Source organism: Orcinus orca, chromosome 19 (genome assembly GCF_937001465.1).
Source record: "Orcinus orca chromosome 19, mOrcOrc1.1, whole genome shotgun sequence".
Classification (NCBI taxonomy): domain Eukaryota; kingdom Metazoa; phylum Chordata; class Mammalia; order Artiodactyla; family Delphinidae; genus Orcinus; species Orcinus orca.
In genome coordinates this window covers 32,857,694-32,874,547 of record NC_064577.1, presented here as the reverse complement: position 1 = coordinate 32,874,547, position 16,854 = coordinate 32,857,694, and the positions used below count along the sequence as shown (strand labels likewise).

Sequence of the window (16,854 nt, the reverse complement as noted above, 5' to 3'; positions counted from 1 at the left end):
CCCCTGAGGCCCCGCCCACCTCGTGCTCGCCCCCGCCGCACCCGGATCTCCGCCCCCGGCCTGGCGCCCCCGCCCAGTCGCTGCTGCTAGGCAACCGACAGGCCCCGACCCCGCAACGCCTTTCCCATTGGCCGGTTCCGGAGCCCGGGGAAGGGGGCGGGTAAGGGGCGGGGCTTGTGGGCCGGCTTCAGGCAGCGATTGGGCCTTGGCGCCGTCGATCGCGGGGGAGGAGGCGGAGGCGCGGCTCAGGCTGGGGCCCTGGGAACAGCCTTGGGGGCCCGGGCGACAGCCGGGCTGGGGGCGGGGAGGCGGGGGCGGGGTGGCGCAGGAAGAAGGGAGCAGAAGCGGGGGGGGGCACGCCGGCCGCGAACGCGCGTGGGGGAGGCACTCAGCAAAGTGGCGAGTCGGGGTGGCCGTGTCCTGGGCGCCGCTCCCCCGAACGCGGTCGGGGTCGGGTGCCCTCGCTGGGTAGGGGAGGGTCCCTGGGCGCTCGGATGCCTGCCGCACGGGCTTGGTGCAGGATGGTGAGAGGCCGCCGCTGTGCCTTGGGGGTCCGGCCGCGACCCGGAATTTTAGTAGGTAAGTTCACTGGGTGGCTGCGATCCCCGGGCCAGCCCTTCTGGGGAGGGAGGACCCTGAAGGAAGTCTCGGAGGAGGGAGGACCCTGGGGAGAACGCTGGAGAAGGGTGGACCCTGTGAGGGGTGCATCTTGAGGGGGGCCTGAGGCTGGGATTCTGGAGAGGGGAGGGCCCTGGGTTGCAGAAGAGGACTCTGGGGAGTGGGGATTTGGGGGGCAGATTCTGGAGGGGGTGTGGGGAGACGATCCTGTGGGAAGGATTGAGGGCGAACGCTTAGGGAAACAGAGGACCCTCGTAGTGGCAGAAGATCCTCTTTGGGGGCAGTTTCCTTGGGGAGGGAGGACTCAAGGGGAGGGGGGGCAGGGAGCACTCTGGTGGGGTGGGAAAACCTGGGGGAGGGGGAACCTTCCTAGGTGGATCAAGGGGTCAGAGATGCCTGGTTTTTGAAGGCGATTCCTGGGAGGTTCTGCTGCATAAGCTGACCAAGTTGGCACAGAGGGTTCCGTACAATTCCCTTGGAGAAGTATTTACGTAAATTAGACTAACGTAGAGGAATTAATTGCTTTACATCGTAAAACACCAGGTCTAAGTGTTTCCCTTTAATTAAACCTGACAGTGTCTGCCAGCATCCCATCCCTGGACAGTCATCCCTTCAAGTGCAGGTGCCCCAGGAGACAGACTCCCTCCCCACCCCCGCACCCCACCCCAGACAGGTGGGGGAGTCCAGAAGACAGCAGGGACATAAGACAGGTTTCTTCCACAGGGTCATTGACTTGAATGGACTACACTCTGCTTCACGTGGATTCGAAGAAAATGGAAGGGATATTCAGGAAGCATTTGCCTTCTGTCCTAACCTCCAGCCTTCGTTCACAGAGATTCTTCTTGGTTTAATTTCCTTTCTGCTACCAGCCCCCGTTTTATTGCTTGCAGTGTTTTAAGGTAGATTCCGGTGTAAGTAATTTCTGGGATTCTTTTGGTTGCAAGTAACAGAAAGCCAGCTCAAACTGGCTCTGACAATGAGGGCGTTGTTGGCTCAGGTGACAGAAGTCAGGCCCGTCTTCCTCCCCCAGCTCCCTTTCCTCCAGGCCAGCTAGATGCAGCGCACGCTTACATCCTTCCAGCCCTAGGACTGACATCCATTGACCTGCATGGAGTCACGGGCCAACATGGAGCTGGGTGGGTGCAGGGCAAGAGCTGTTGCTCGTCTTTAGGGAGTGGAGTGACCAGGACCAGGGGAATGGTGGGTGGAGGCTGGCCGGAGAAAACAGGGTCTCATCACTCTGGGAGGGGAATTAGCTTGGGGAGAATTCTCCCGGGCTGTCTGCTCCCATCAGCCACAAGACAGTAGAGAAAGGAGAGGGGCCTCACCAGAAAATCTTCCATGGCTCTGAGCCCCGCCCCACCCTCTAGAAGGCCCTGCTCCTGACTGCCCTCCTTCTGCCCAACGGGACGCTCACATTTGGTAGCACCTGAGGCAGGAGACCCACTCAGCCTGGCCTGCCTGATTTGGGCTAATTGCTTTGCAGCCTCACCTCTGGCCTGTACCCTCCAGCTGACAGCTGGGCAGGAGGTGAACAGTTAGGAGGGGAGCCATCAGTAAGAAGTGTGCTCACAGAGCACCTGGGGCGAGTGAAAATAAGCGCATTGAGCCCAATAGCACTGAGAAACGCGGGGCTGATGGCAGGTGCAGAGCAGGACTGGCGAGGGGGTCGCACCTGGGCCTGGAGAACCGCAGCGAGAAAGTCCGCCCCCTACCGGGCGGCTTCCCCCAGCCACCAGCCTGCCGAGGTGCCCAGCGCTGGGTGCTCACCCCTTCAGCTGCAAGGAGGTCAGAGCCTCGGGCCAGGAGACCACCAGTGTCCTCTCAGGCCTTTCTTAGGTGGGAGGCCTTTCAGATGGCAGCAGTGTCTGGGCAGGGCTGAGTACCACAGGTGAGGACCTAGAGCCTGAGCAGTGCCCAGGGCCAGGGGGTGGGCTGGGTGCCAAGGCAGCCCCAGTGCCACTCCTGGGAGTCAGGAGGGCCTGCTTGTCTCGGTACCTTTACCAACCCCACCTCCTTCCCTTCCCCTGGACTCTGAGAGTTCGTCGGGGTGCTGTGGGATCTAGTGACTTGCCTGGAGGTTGGTGGTCAGTGCCGCGGGGGTTGTTTAGACTTGGGGTCAGGCCCATCCCTCTCCTAGACCCGTAAGAAGCCATTGTCATGATGGAGAGCCTTTGCTTTTCCCACCTGCTCTGCAGGGACTAGCAAGAGGGCCAGGACCAGCCAGAACACTCAGCCCCCAGCACCCCAAGCCCACTGCTCTCACCCGGACCAGGGTGTTGTTCTTCCTGCACTACTTGGGGTCGGGGAGCGGCTTTCTATAAATGAGCAGCTCATCAGGAATCACTGAGAAAGCAGATGGGCTGGAATCTGCCCGCTGCCGGTTTCCCGTCACTTCTTACTGCCGGTCCTCACCTCCACAGGCCGAGCGACGAGGGAGGTGTGTAGCCATGGCGACCCACAGCATCCCACTTCTGAACCTGAGGTCCCCCTGTCCCATGCACCGGTGATGGGGCCTCGCGCACACAGGGTGCGGAGCAGGGGTCGGAGACAAGAATCTGACCACGTGGTGCTGCGGACACTGACCCCGGGTCAGCTGACCCCAGCATGGGTGGCCCCGGAGAAAAAGGCTAGAAGCAGGGAGAATCAAAGTGCATCTCTTCATCAACTTATTTTTAGTTGCGTTATGTAAGTGGTTTCATTTCAACGTCACGTAGGGAGGGGGGGTCTCAGATTTAATTACAGGATGACAGCCTCTGCTTTTCAAGCAAGCTGTTCTCCTGGCAAGGCAGGCACAAGGATTTGTGAATTTCTGCTAAACAGAAGGAGCCCTTTCTGAGGTGACCGCAGAACTTTGAAGGGTTTTCACCACCATCTCTCTCTCTGACCAGCCCAACCCGGTTTCTGCTGAGCTTGGCCTAAGGGGGTGGCGATGTGTCTCAGATCACAGGGAAATTTCGTGCCTGTCAAGGGAGCTGTTTCTCCACCGCCCCCCTCCTCCTGGCAGCCTCCCCGTCTCTCTAAGAGAAGAATCCACCCAATCAGAACTCCTCTTCCTTTTCTCCTTCCTGGATTAGAGCACTTGTAATCAGTAACCAGAAAGTTCCAGAGCAGGAGAGAGCGGAGGCATGGGCACTGTCTCATCTTCCCCATCCTCTCTGGCCACTGCTGCCTCTTCCTTCCACGCCAGGTGCTCTGGGCGACCGGCCCGGGCAGGGTCACTGGGCAGAACTGTCCGACTTGTGTCCAGAGTACTGTCTTTTTGGTCCTTGGCCCACATTCTTCACACTGTCGGCGTTGTCAGCAAGAAGGCATGGGGGTGCCTGGAGCCAGAAGCTCCGGGGTGGGGGGAGGCCTGTGTCCTGCTGTCAGGAAGGTAACCTCAGCGGCTTCTAGCACACTGTGGCTTTGTCCAGCATGAGGCAGGGCCATGTTGCCTGCCACAGGGCGAAGCCTGGCGTCTACCTGGGGCTGCTGCTGACGGCATGACCACCGACTTGGGGAGCCAGTACCCGGGGCCAGTTGCTGGGACAGCAGCAGTGTGACGGCCATGGGGGCCTGGGTAGATTCCAGGTGGGCAAGGTACCTGAGCAGGGTGTTGGGAGAGCCGAGGTGTAGGTGGCAGAAAAAGCACCGAGAACTGTGCCCGGCACATGGCGAGCCGTCGGTGTGTCTTAGAGATTGTCATCGTCAGTGGTTAGACAGGACCTTCCAGAGAGCACCCGAGTGCCCGTGGGAAAGCACGTGAGAAGCTGCCCTTTACAGCGGCTGCTCCAGGAGACCCCCAGCTTCGGTGTGGGCTGCGCGGCGACTTCCAGAGAGCACAGGTGCCAGGAAGACGTTGACAAGCACACCTCAGCCAGGCCAGCCAGGCCACACGTGCAGGGTGAGCCACGGGGACCGTACGTGGCCTTGACGTGCTGAGAAAGGCACTTCGCTGTACTCTTCCTCCCCAAACCTATCACCCCAGGCTTATCATGAGAGGAACATCACCAATCCCAGCAGAGGGACAGTCTGCAGATCCCTGCCCAGCACATCATCTGAGCCAGGGAAGCCTGAGACCGTCCTGGCCAAGAGGAGCCCGAGAAGACATGATGACTAAATGTCACCTGGGGTCCGGGACGGGTCCTGAAGCAGTAGAAAGACACGAGGTAAAAACTAAGAAAACCTGAATAAAGTCCAGACTCTAGTTAACAACAGTGATTCCATGTTGGTCCTTTAATTGTAGCAAACACATCACAGCAATGTGAGATGTTGACAATAGGGGAGACTGTTGGGTGTGGGCTATCTTTGCAGTAATTTTGTAAATGTAAACAGTCCTAAAATGTAAAGTTTACTAAAGGGGGGGGCACCCATGACCTTGGCACAAGCCTTCATTTGGCCTGGGGGTCTGAAGGAGGGCACCTGCACCTCACCCCAGAGTCTGGTGCCTGTAGGTTCAGTAGGCAGAGCAGTGGCCCTGTCCCCACAGGGTGCCCCGGGCCCGCTCTGCCACGTGTCTTCTGTGCAGGAGGCTGGCACGGGGGGCGTGGGCCCAGCTGATGGCCGATCTCCTGCCACCCAGATGCGGCTCTTAGCTCCCTCCTCCCCAGGCTTTTACTTAGATGTGCTCTTCCCTCAAAACCTGCTCCCCCTTGAGCTGAACGTGGTTCAGAGGCTTTCATCTCTCTGATCAAAATGTTGGCTGCAGATGGCACGGGCTTCACCCTGTGCCTCCAGGGATCAGTGACATTGCCCTCTTTGCCCTCGCAGGACCTCTGAGCCGGGCCCCGCCTGAGAGGCGGGGACTCCTATCTGCCCGGCCATGGGCACCGCCTGGACCAGCAGGGCCCTCTGCCCTCTCCGAGATGAAGGAGTGTGGCTCCCATGCCCTTCCTGGTTTAGCTTCAACCCTCTTAGCAAGGCAGCTTAGAAAGTTCCCAGAGCTTCCCTACTGGCCAGGCCCAGGAGGGGCCAACAGGGGCTTCCACTGAGGGTGGAGGGGCCAGAGGAGGTGCCACCCTGTCACCGGGCTGGGTGGGGAGAGGTTCGCCAGCAGCGGGCCCTCTTACATAATCCGGCGCATCGGCGTGACTCCAGGTGCCTGTGGGAGGCAGCGTGGGGGTGAGCGCAGGGGCGAGGACGAGTCTCAGCTTCACTCGGTGTTTCTCCCCCTCTTATTACATTTCAGCGTCATCCTGCGTCTGCCAGCTCGGTCACCCACTCGCTTGTTCGAATATATTAACTGACAATGCAGATTTAGATAACTTGGGCAGGTGATGAGGCCTTGGGCAGAGCCCCCTGTACCTGGGCCTCCTGTACTGGCCCAAGTGAGGCAGGAGGGCTGGGTCAGAGGAAGGACGCCAAGGCAAGCTGCCTGCTTGGGCCTTGTGTCCAGAGCTGGACGGGGCGGGCTGGGAAGGGCAGCCCAAGCTCAGGGGCCAGGTCTGGGCTGGGTTGGGTGGGGAGGGGGAGCCGAAGGCAGGCAGCCGAGGAGCCCACCCAAACACCCCCCCCCCACCCCCATCTCGGGCACACTCACCACCTTATGTGCAAACCCAGCTTGCGACAGGGTTCTGTGAGCGGGGAGACCGCAAACTAAGGAAGCCAGCGTCGGCCCTCGTGCAAGCCCCTGGGTCAAAAGAACACGGCATTTTGGGTCAGGAGGCCAGAGGTGAGCGACTCGAAGGGCCCAGGGGCTGAGTGCTGTGTGCCCAGACCGGCCACCGCAGGCACACCGGCTCGGTGGTCACTCGGCTTCAGGGGAAAGATGAGGAAAGACGCTGGCTTCACCCTCAATGTAATTACTTCCTTTACCCCTGAAATGCCATTTTTTCTTATCACTCTGCCTCTTAAATGACTTAAATTGCCTTGAAAGTGATCTCAAAGGTATGTCTGGAGCGGAGAGGAGGAAATCTGTTCTTTGGAACGTGAACTTAGAGGACACTCCAGGAAACAAGCCTGGATGTCCCGGCAGAGAGGGCAGACCTGTACCTGCAGCGCCGGCTCCTGGTGCTGCTAGCGAGGCCCAGGCTCTGCCTCGCGTGCGCAGATGGCTTCCCTGCCCAGGCTGCTGCTTCTAATTTCAGCTGCTGGGGGCTCCGCACTCTCTCTCTCTCTCTTTTTAAATTCCATGTTTATTTAAAGCCAGACTAGAAAATGTCTTCAGCCCTGAAATCTGACTTTCTCCTTTTGCTGCGGTCCTAAAACCCCACCTAGGGTCCCACAGCTCCCGAACGGGAGCTTTGAGGCCGACTCGTGTGGGTCTGTGGGTCAACTTGACGGTGGGACAGACGCTCCCCACCCCCACCCCCGGTTGTCCAGCACGGTGGCGTTTGGACAACTGGAGGATGTTTTCCTATCAGGGCAGTCTCGTGTGGTGTCGACACAGCCAGAACACGGAGAGCTCCGCCCCCGCCCCCCTGACGTCCTCGGTTCCCAAATGCACGAGAAGCAGTGTACGGGTCTCGGGAGAGGCGAGCACATCCGCCTTGGTGCCAGGTGTTCCCAGGAGATGGGGGTCTGGAGCCACCCGCCTATCGTCTCCTTGTCTAGGCCCTAAGGCAGCTGGGCCTGCCTGGTCCAGGTGTGTCCCCTGGAGGTGGGGAGGGACCAGATGGGCAGTTCCTGCGCACTGGGCAGCAGCTGCTGGCCTGCAGTGTGGGCTTCTCTCCCACCTCTGTTCTTTCTGGCACTCAGGTCTCCCCGTTTCTCTTGTATTTGGGAACCAAGGGTATTGAGGGGGCTCTCCGTGTTCTGACTATGTGGACACCAAACGAGACTGCTCTCATAGGAAGACATCGGCCCACTGTCCACCTGTGGGTTTGTGCAGTGTGGGACAGCCAATGCTGGATGGCCACTGTGGCCATCAGACGCTGATGCTGGACAGCAGGGGGCTCTGTCCCACAGGCGAGGTGACCCATGGACCCAGCCCAAGTGGTGGTGGGCGCTCAGGAAACATGAGGTCCCGTCCCTTTGAGTAGCACGTAACCACCCGCACCTGCTTCTGTGGCTCACCCCAGAACGTGCTAGAAGGACTGTGATGAAACTGGATAGTGAGAAGGCAAAACTGGCTGAGGGGCCAGGCTGGGCTCCACGGGCCTGGGGGTGCTGGCTGGACCCCTGTGTGGGACCGAGTTTATTTGTCTGACCACGAGCTCCTGCAGCAAGTGGCAGGAAGCCTGAGAGCAGAGGGGCTGGGGTCTTTGGAGAATCTGCGACGCCCCGAGTCCAGTCTGTAGTGAAAGCAAACCCCAAGCCCCAGAACCACCCAGACGCCTGGGCAGGTCCCCCCAGGAGGCCCCACGGTGGTCCAGCGAAGACTGGGCTGAATTGATGCCGGCTGCAGGGACACGGTGGGGCACCCCTTTCTGTCCAGAACCAGGCAGCTGTCTGAACGGTACTCAAACTGCTGCCCGAGCTGTCAAAGCCTCAGGAAGCATGGAGTGGTTTGGAATTTCTTCACTGACAGGTCCGGTCAGAAAGTAGTAGGATTTTGAAAAAAATTATTTTAGTGTCAAGCTTGAGAATATCATTTGCCCCGTTAGGCTCTTTTTTTCCCCTCAAAAATTGGAAGAGACAGACATCTTTGTAGAGGTTCATGGAAAACCTTAGCTGTTGACTAGCTGTCCAAACAAAAAGAAGATTCCATCCATGGGGGAAAAACAATTTAAACAGATCCAGGTGACCTTTAACCCCCAGTCCAACCAGACACTGGCTCCACGTGACCTTTGCAGTGTCGCTCTGTTGCTGGCAGAAACGAGGCCCCTGTGGAGATCTGGCAGCTCAGCCCCTGGAATCTGCTGTTAATTCTCACCCAGATTTTGAGATTTTCTCTGCGGCCGCAGGAGCCAATAGGGTCCTTTGTGCAGCCTCAGGTCTTGGGTTTTCAGAACCCCTGTGGCTGGTGGTGTTGGATTCGGTTGTAATTTTCCTTCATTCCTTGGCTCATAGATTTCCCACCAGGAAAACCCCAGAGACCTTGATTCCACCTCAGGAAAAATCAAAGCCAAGGCTCCCCACCAGGCACAGGCTCCCTGCTGGAAGGTGGTGGGCTTGCTGTGCAGCCCTCCTGGAAAGCTGAGGTGGCGGCTTGCAAGTGCTTCCGGGCAGGTGGGGTCTCATGGGGTGTCAGCTGCAGGAGCACGGCCCTGTGGTGTTTTGCAGGACAGACTCCAGCCTTCAGGCTCCCAGTGCAGCGTCTGGAGCTCGGCCTCCCGAGTTGGGCAGAGAGGACTGAGGTTGCGGCCGTGCTCGTGCTGATGACGAGCTCTGCCCTGAGGGAGATGTGATCCCGGCATCTCAGCTTCTGGTCTTCAGAGGACGTGGGGTGCTGGTGTTGCTGGTAGGCAGGGACTCCACATGGGGAGCCTCCGCTGCCACCTGGTGGACAGCATGGAAAGGTGATGGGACGTGTGGCAGGCGCAGAGAGTGGTGGCCCCAGGCCAGAGGAGGACACCCCGGTGGACGGGCTGCAGGGAGCAGAGCGGTGGAGACAGGGAAGGGGCCACCTGGCCTAGGGTGGCGGTGTCCATGCTTGCCCCTGAAACTGGGCAGTCAGCAGGTGGCTGTCAGGGCACTGGCTTTGGGGACCAGAACTCTCCTAAGACGCATCTTCAGGAGGGGAGTACCACCCTGCCAGGACCCAGCAGGGATGAAAAGATAGTGCATGGGAGAGGCCGCCTGGAACCTCCAGAGGGAACGTGGGGATTGTGCGGACCCCCGGCCACTTACGCTCTATGAGAAAATTGCTCCCTGTGATGTGTATTTTCAAAGGGTCCTATGACATCTTTTTTTTTTCAAAATTGAGATAAAAGTTACATAACAGAAAATTAACCATTTTAAAGTATACAATTCTGTCCACTTTAGTGGCGTTTTGTGCATTCACAATGTTGTGTAGCCACTAACTCTATTTAGTCCTGAAACACTTTCATCACCCGAAGGGAAACCCCGTGCCGTGCCCATTAACAGTTAGGTCTCGTTGCTCCCTCCCCCAGCCACTGGCCTGTCTCTGTGGTCACTTCACATCAGTGGAATCATACGAGGTGTGATCTTTCGTGCCTGGCATTTTTCGCTCAGCGTCTGAGGAGCATCCATGCTGTCTCATGTGCCAATGCTTCATCCCTCCTCAGGGCTGAGTAAACATTCCAGTGTGGGGAGGACCACATTTTGTTCATCCATTCATTGGTGGTGGGTATTTGGTTGTTACCACCTCTAGGTGACTGTGAATAGTGCTGCTATGAACAGTCAAGGACAATTTTGGTTTGAACACCTGTTTTCAGTTTACTCTAGGAGTGAATTGCTGGGTCACATGGTAGTTTCATGTTTAGTTTTTGAGGAGCCACCGAGCTGTCTTCCTAGCGGCTGCACCCTTGAGCACTCCCACCAGCACAAGGGTTCCACTCCCTCCATATCCTCACCAACACTTGTTATTTTCTGTCTTTTTGTTCTGTTTTAATTCTAGCCATCTTAGTTGGGTGCAATTTTATTGTGGTTTTAACTTCCCCAATGCCTAATTGAATGTCTTTTCATGTATATGGCATCCTTTTTATTTAATTAATTAATTATTTATTTATTTTTGGCTGCGTTGGGTCTTTGCTACTGTGCTTGGGTTTTCTCTAGTTGTGGTGAGTGGGGGGCTACTCTTTGCTGTGGTGCGCAGGCTTCTCATTGCGGTGGCTTCTCGTTCTGGAGCACGGGCTCTAGGCGCGCAGGCTTCAGTAGTTGTGGTTTGTGAGCTCTAGAGCGCAGGCTCAGTAGTTGTAGAGCACGGGCTTAGTTGCTCCGCAGCATGTGGGATCTTCCTGGACAAGGGATCAAACCCGTGTCTCCTGCACTGGCAGGTGGATTCCTAACCACTGCACCACCAGTGAAGTCCAGCACCCTTTTTAAAAGGAACCAGAATTCTGTAGAATTTCAGTACCTTTCCTTGAGAACTCCATCAGGGGAGTGAGCCTGGGATACTCCATGGAGGCCAACCAGCCTGTACCTGGGCCTCCTCTCACAGGCTTCTGACCAAAACTTGGCTTCCCCAGCTGAACGAGGGGCTCCCTGGACCCAGTTCAGCTGCATCTTCCAGCCTAGCAGAGTTCTAGAAGCAGCAAGGACCACCAAAACTACTTCTATGAGTTGAGCAATTCCTGTGTGCCTTTAAGTTGAAGCCCGTGGTCTGATGAGAGTGGTGTGTGGACTGGGGGTTCCCGAGCAGACCAGGCATCTGAGATGTGTGTTAAGAAGGCCCTACAGGGCTTCCCGGGTGGCGCAGTGGTTGAGAGTCCACCTGCCGATGCAGGGTACGCGGGTTTGTGCCCCGGTCCGGGAAGATCCCACATGCTGTGGAGCGGCTGGGCCCGTGAGCCATGGCCGCTGAGCCTGCGCGTCCGGAGCCTGTGCTCCACAACAGGAGAGGCCACAGCAGTGAGAGGCCCGCGTACCTCAAAAAAAAGAAAAAGAAAAGGGCCCTACGGCCCCCACCCTTGGCCATGCGGAGTGAGTGGAAGTCCTGACCTGCTGCCTTGGGTGGGAGCCCAGACTGTCTGAGATCCTGGCAGGATTGTGCTGCCAGGTGGTGGCCTGGAGCCAGGGAGCCGGGCTCAGCAACCCCCCAAGGCCTCTGACCACCAGCCCACAGGACAGGCGGGGCGGGACGGGCATCCATTAGCCTCATCGCGCTGAGGCACCGGCTGGGAGGGGCTTTCCCAAGGCCACGCGGCTGGCCACGGGGAGTCAGAGCCACCCCACCTAGGGCATGGGCAGCTGCATCTGCTGGCCCTGGTGGGTGAGAGCCTCAGAGACTCCAGCAGAAATGGGCTTTGTTGAAAGATCAGGTAGATTACTGGGTTTCCAGGAAAGCTGGAGAGCCACCTGAGCCAGGCCTGGCCCAAGGACCACCTGGTCCATCAAGCAGGCCCAGCTGGCCCTGCGAACCTGACCCGGGGGCTGCTGCTGTCGCCGCCACCTCTGCCCACTGCACTCCCACAGCTGGCACCACGGCTCCCCCTGCCTCCCAGCCCCCTCCCATCCTCTGGTGGCCGTCTCCACAAACTCCCCACACTGAGGGGCCCCCGACCTGAGAGGGGGAATCTGACACCCGCTGTGCCAACTACTGACTCATGGCGCCCTCACTCACCTGCCCTGACCCTACACCATACACAGCTCCCAAGATCACACCTGGGGACACACACATCGTACTCATGCAGATGGTTTTAACTCTGGCAACCCCCAGAGGCCCTGTCCTCCCTCAGTAAGCCCCAGTCTTCCTCAGGGTGCTAATCAAGGGAGCCCGAGCCTGAAGGTTTCCTGTGAAGGGCTGCCAGTATCGACAGGCCTAAGAATCAAGTTAATTTCTCAAAACAAGCACAAGAAACGGTTGCAGACTGAGGCACCCGAGGGCCCCAGAGCAGCAGGAACTGACCGTGACTATTTCGTCCACGGGCCACACCAGGTGCCTCTCCACAGCTCACAATGTCGATTCAACTGAGGCCCTCATTTGCTGATGAGGAAACTGGCCCCAGGAAGGAACTGCCCTGGGGAGTGGGGCTGACCAAGACCCCAGGCAGGGAGTCAAGAGGCTGCCTCACCTGCTCCCCTGGGACCACAGAGTGAGCCTGGTGCAGGGCCCCTGCCTGCAGGCCCGCCCCTCACTCACCCCGGCTCCTGGTAGAGCTCAGTTCCCCCCTTTAAACTCAGATGGCTCCACAGTATGTATTTCCTGCCCAGACCTCTTCCTTGGGCTCCAACTCTGACCACCAACCCAGAATCCCCTCTGTCAGTCCCCCTTTGGGGACCAAGTCCAGGTCCTGTCCCACCACGGCTTCTCCACCTTGGGTGAGTTTCTCTTGCTTTACCTGTCCCCCGCCCCGCCCCCAAGCCCCTCAGCTTTGTGCTCCTAATTCTCCAATCCGCCCCTCCACCCTAGACCCAGGCACTGGTCCCTCCCCTGATCCCCGCATTCTTCTGCCCCATACAAACCAGTCCCTACACTGCAGCCCCGCGAGGCTCTCAGATGTAGCCCTGACCCCATCCCCTGTGGTGCTGCAGTGCCATCCCACAGCACCACAGGGATGAGGATGAGATCCTCGAGCAGCCCCTGCACTCCCACCTCACTGCCTCCTCCCCCCAGGGCCGTGAGAGTGACCTTGGACGCCTGTGTGGTCCTCTGTCCTTGGCCTCCTTACACCAGGCTGCTCACAAGCTCCCCCAGAGAGCAGGCACACAGGAGAGGGGGCAGGGAAGGGGGCCTATGACCTATGTAGGACAGACTCAGCCGCAATGGGGACCCTCACCCCCACCCCTGGCAGGCAGTTAATGTCCTCTGGCCACTTATGGTCACAAGAACAGCTTCATTTATCAGGTGAAATATCGAGACGCAGACTAACTTGCCCAGGATGAAGTGACTTGTGCTCAGACCTGCTTGGACAGGGAAGCTTGGGGTTTGCAGACTCTTAAACGTTTGTTTATATAGATTCCGATTCTCCATCTTTTAATCTACTTTCTCCACTGTTTCCTCTATTTAGAAAAACGTTCTGGTTCCAGATCTTTCAGAGTTCTCACCTGCTACACCACTGCCGAGAGAACCTGTGGACCTGCTGCCACTGATGGGTTTTTCCTCTTGGTTTTCAGTCATCTGGCCCTCTGAATGCATGCTGGTGTCAAGTATTAAAGATGGTGGGAGCAACGGATCAGGGGTCAGCTAATTAGAGCCCAAGGGTCAGATACCTGTTTTTGTAAATAAAGTTTTATTGTAACACAGCCATGCCCATTTGTTTACACAGCATCTCCATGGAGACAGTAGAGTTCAGTAGTCAGAGACCATACCTCCTGACATTTACTATCTGGCTCTTTAAGGAAAAGTTTGGCAACTCCTCCTCTAGATGATGATGTGTTCCAGCAGGTAAGAATCAACCTTTTCCTCCATAAGAAGGCTGACCACCTTAACCCAACCAGGACGGAGCTGCACTTGGGGTGGTTTATGGTTTTGGTAAGTCCATCTGCTTCTCCTTCCAGGGGTTGGTCCTCCAGGACATTAACCAGAAAGCCCGGGGTGAACACCGGCGCCTCCCTTGGTGGGTCTTTGTGTCCTCAGCACTGAAGGATGGTAGACAACTTTCCAGAGGTTCTCACATTAGCTCTTTAACTAGCATCCTCATATGTTCCTAAATTTGTCAAAGTCTTGAAGGAAAGATCGGCCCCCAAGTCTCCATTCTTCTCATGATTAGATGCCCCTCAAATCTCCAGGTCTGTCACTAAACCCAGCATAATCCAACGCTTGGCAAGCACTGCCTACAGATGGTCAGCTCATCTTTTTGTTGTTCTGCCCCCTGTTCATTTCCATTGCTGCTGCAGTTCTCTGATACATTTAAAGAGATGATTTATATATTTTGTCTAGCTTCTCTAGTTCTTAGCGGGAGCACTGATCTGCCACACACTGTCCCATCCTGCTTGGGAAGTCTGTTTCCCGTGTTTAAATTTTTAATTTCAGTTTCCAGTTGTTCACTGCTAGGAAACAGAAATACGTATTGAATTTTGCATATTTGCATTCTGTCATCTTGCTAAATGTACTGATTAGTTCTAGTAGATTTCTTATAGATTCCTTTGGGATTTTGTACATATGTAGTCTTGTCATCCACAAATAGAAACAGTTTTGTTTCTTCCTTCCCAACATGTGTGCGTTTTCTTTTTCTTGCTTATTATGCTGACTAGGACTTCCAATGTGATGTTGAATAGAAGTGGTAAGATTAGTCATCTTTGCCTTGTTCCCAATCTTATGGGGAAAGCATGCAGCCTTTCACCATGAAGTGTGGTGTTAGCTATAGGGTTTTTGTAAATGACTTTAAAAAAAATATTTATTTTATTTATTTATTTGGCTGTGCTGGGTCTTAGTTGCGGCACGTGGGATCTTCTTTGCCATGTGTGGGATCTTCTTTGCGGCATGCGGGATCTTTAGTTGCAGCATGTGGGATCTTTTATTTGCGGCATGTGGGATCTAGTTCCCTGACCAGGGATTGAACCTGGGCCCCCTGCATTGGGAGCGTGGAGTCTTAGCCACTGGACCACCAGAGAAGTCCCTGTAAATGACTTTTATAATGTTAAAGAAATTCTCTTTTATTCCTACTTTGCTAAGAGTTTTTAAAATGCTTTTCTGGTATCTGTTGAGATATCATAAGGCTTTTCTTCTTTAGTCTGTTGATATGGTGAAATATATTAATATTTGAAGGTTGAGCCTACCTTGCATTTCCAGGATAAACCCCATGTGATTTATCCTGTAAAAAACAGGTTATTCCAGGACAAAGACCCCTGTTTATATATTGCTGGATTCAATCTGCTAATATTTTGTTGAGGATTTTGCATCTATGTTCATGAGGGATAGTAGTCTTCAGGTTTCTTGTGATGACCTCATGTGATTTGGTACCAGGGTAATGCTCAGGTTGACCATATCCTTAATGACTTCCTGCTGTCTCTCACTTACTGAAGGAGGGGTGTCTAATTTCTAAGAGACTATTTGTCCTTTAATTGTCAGTTTTTGCTTTCTGTATGTTGAAGTTCTACTGTTAGGCAAATACACATTTACGATTATTATGTCTTCTTTTATTATTATGTAATTATCTCTGTATGATATTAATATACTACTCCAGATTTCCTTTGATTAGTGTTTCCATGGTATATTTTCCCCATTTCTCTACATTTAACCTATCTCTGTCTTCCTATTTAAAGTGGGTTTCTTGGGGCTTCCCTGGTGGTGCAGTGGTTAAGAATCCACCTGCCACTGCAGGGGACACAGGTTCGAGCCCTGGTCTGGGAAGATGCCACATGCTGTGGAGCAACTAAGCCCGTGTACCACAACTACTGAGCCTGCATGCCTAGAGCCTGTGCTCCGCAACAAGACAAGCCACCACAATGAGAAGCCCACGCACCGCAATGAGGAGTAGCCCTCGCTCGCCACAACTAGAGAAAGCCCACACACAGCAACAAAGACCCAATGCAGCAAAATAAATAAATAAAATAATTAAAAAAAATAAAGTGGGTTTCTTGTAGACAGCATATAGTGTTTTTTTTTAAAATTCCAATCTGACTGTCTCTGCCTTTAGTTGGTGTGTTTAGACCATTTACATTTAATGTAATTATTAAAGTAGTTGAAATTCGGTCTCCCATTTTATTGTTTTCTATTTGTCTCCTCTGGTCCCCTTTTCTGCCACCTTCTGGATTATTTGAGAATCTTTTGAGTATTCCACTTTAACTTACCTACTGACTTTTAGGCTGTATCTATTCTTTTAATGGTCACACTAGGGATTTTGATATATACATTCCTATCCTTTCACAGTTTATTTAGTTAGTGTTATACCATTTCAACTAAAATGTGGAGGCCTTACCCCCATGTAAGTTCCTCTACCTTCCCCATTTGTGTTATAGTTGCCACACCTATTACATTTACATATGTTGAAAATCCCACCAGGCAACATTATAATTTTTGCTTTCAACAGTCATACATACTTTTTAAACCTTAAAAAGAAAATTTATCTTTTTAATTTACCCATATATTTACCATTTCTGTTGTTCTTCCTTCATTTTCCATCTGGTGTCATTTCCCTGCAGCCTGAATAATTTCTTTCAGTAGTTCTTTTAGAGCAGGACTACACAGTGAATTCTCTTAGTTTTCCTTCATCTAAGAATGTCTTTAATTTCCCTTCATTCCTGAAGCATATTTTTGCCAGATATTGACTCTGGGTTGACAGTTCTATTCTCTGGTACTTTAAATTTATTTATTTATTTTAGGCTGCATTGGGTCTTTGTTGCTGTGTGTGGGCTTTTCTCTAGTTGCGTCGAGTGGGGGCTACTCTTTGTTGCGGTGTGCGGGCTTCTCATTGCGGTGGCTTCTCTTGTTGCGGAGCACGGGCTCTAGGCATGCGGGCTTCAGTAGTTGTGGCATGCAGGCTCAGTAGTTGTGGCTCGCAGGCTCTAGAGTGCAGGCTCAGTAGTTGTGGCACATGGGCTTAGTTGCTCTGCGGCATGTGGAATCTTCCCAGACCAGGGCCTGAACCCATGTCCCCTGCATTGGCAGGCAGATTCTTAACCACTGCACCACCAGGGAAGTCCTTCAGTACTTTAAAGACACTGTTTCACTATCTTCTAGCCTCTGTGGTTTCTGATTAGAAATCTGTAGTCATTCACATTGTTGTTCCTCTGCATGTAATGTTTCATTTTTATCTATCAGTTTTCAAGATTTTTTCTTTGCCTTTGATTTTTAGCAGTTTAATTATG

The 16,854-nt window shown here is 54.4% G+C and overlaps 1 long non-coding RNA gene across 2 annotated transcripts; it reads left to right on the top strand.

Annotated features, from left to right (window-relative positions):
* Positions 1 to 346: 346 nt before the first annotated feature.
* Positions 347 to 14,419, top strand: LOC117203562 (uncharacterized). Of its 2 annotated transcripts, none has more exons than XR_004486406.2 (3): positions 347 to 579; positions 1,342 to 4,769; positions 13,113 to 14,419. It is a non-coding gene; the product is annotated as an uncharacterized LOC117203562 (long non-coding RNA). The 2 variants fall into 2 exon arrangements; XR_004486407.2 differs by lacking the exon at positions 13,113 to 14,419 and having other exon boundaries at positions 1,342 to 1,529; positions 3,042 to 4,944.
* The last annotated feature ends 2,435 nt before the right edge of the window (positions 14,420 to 16,854 follow it).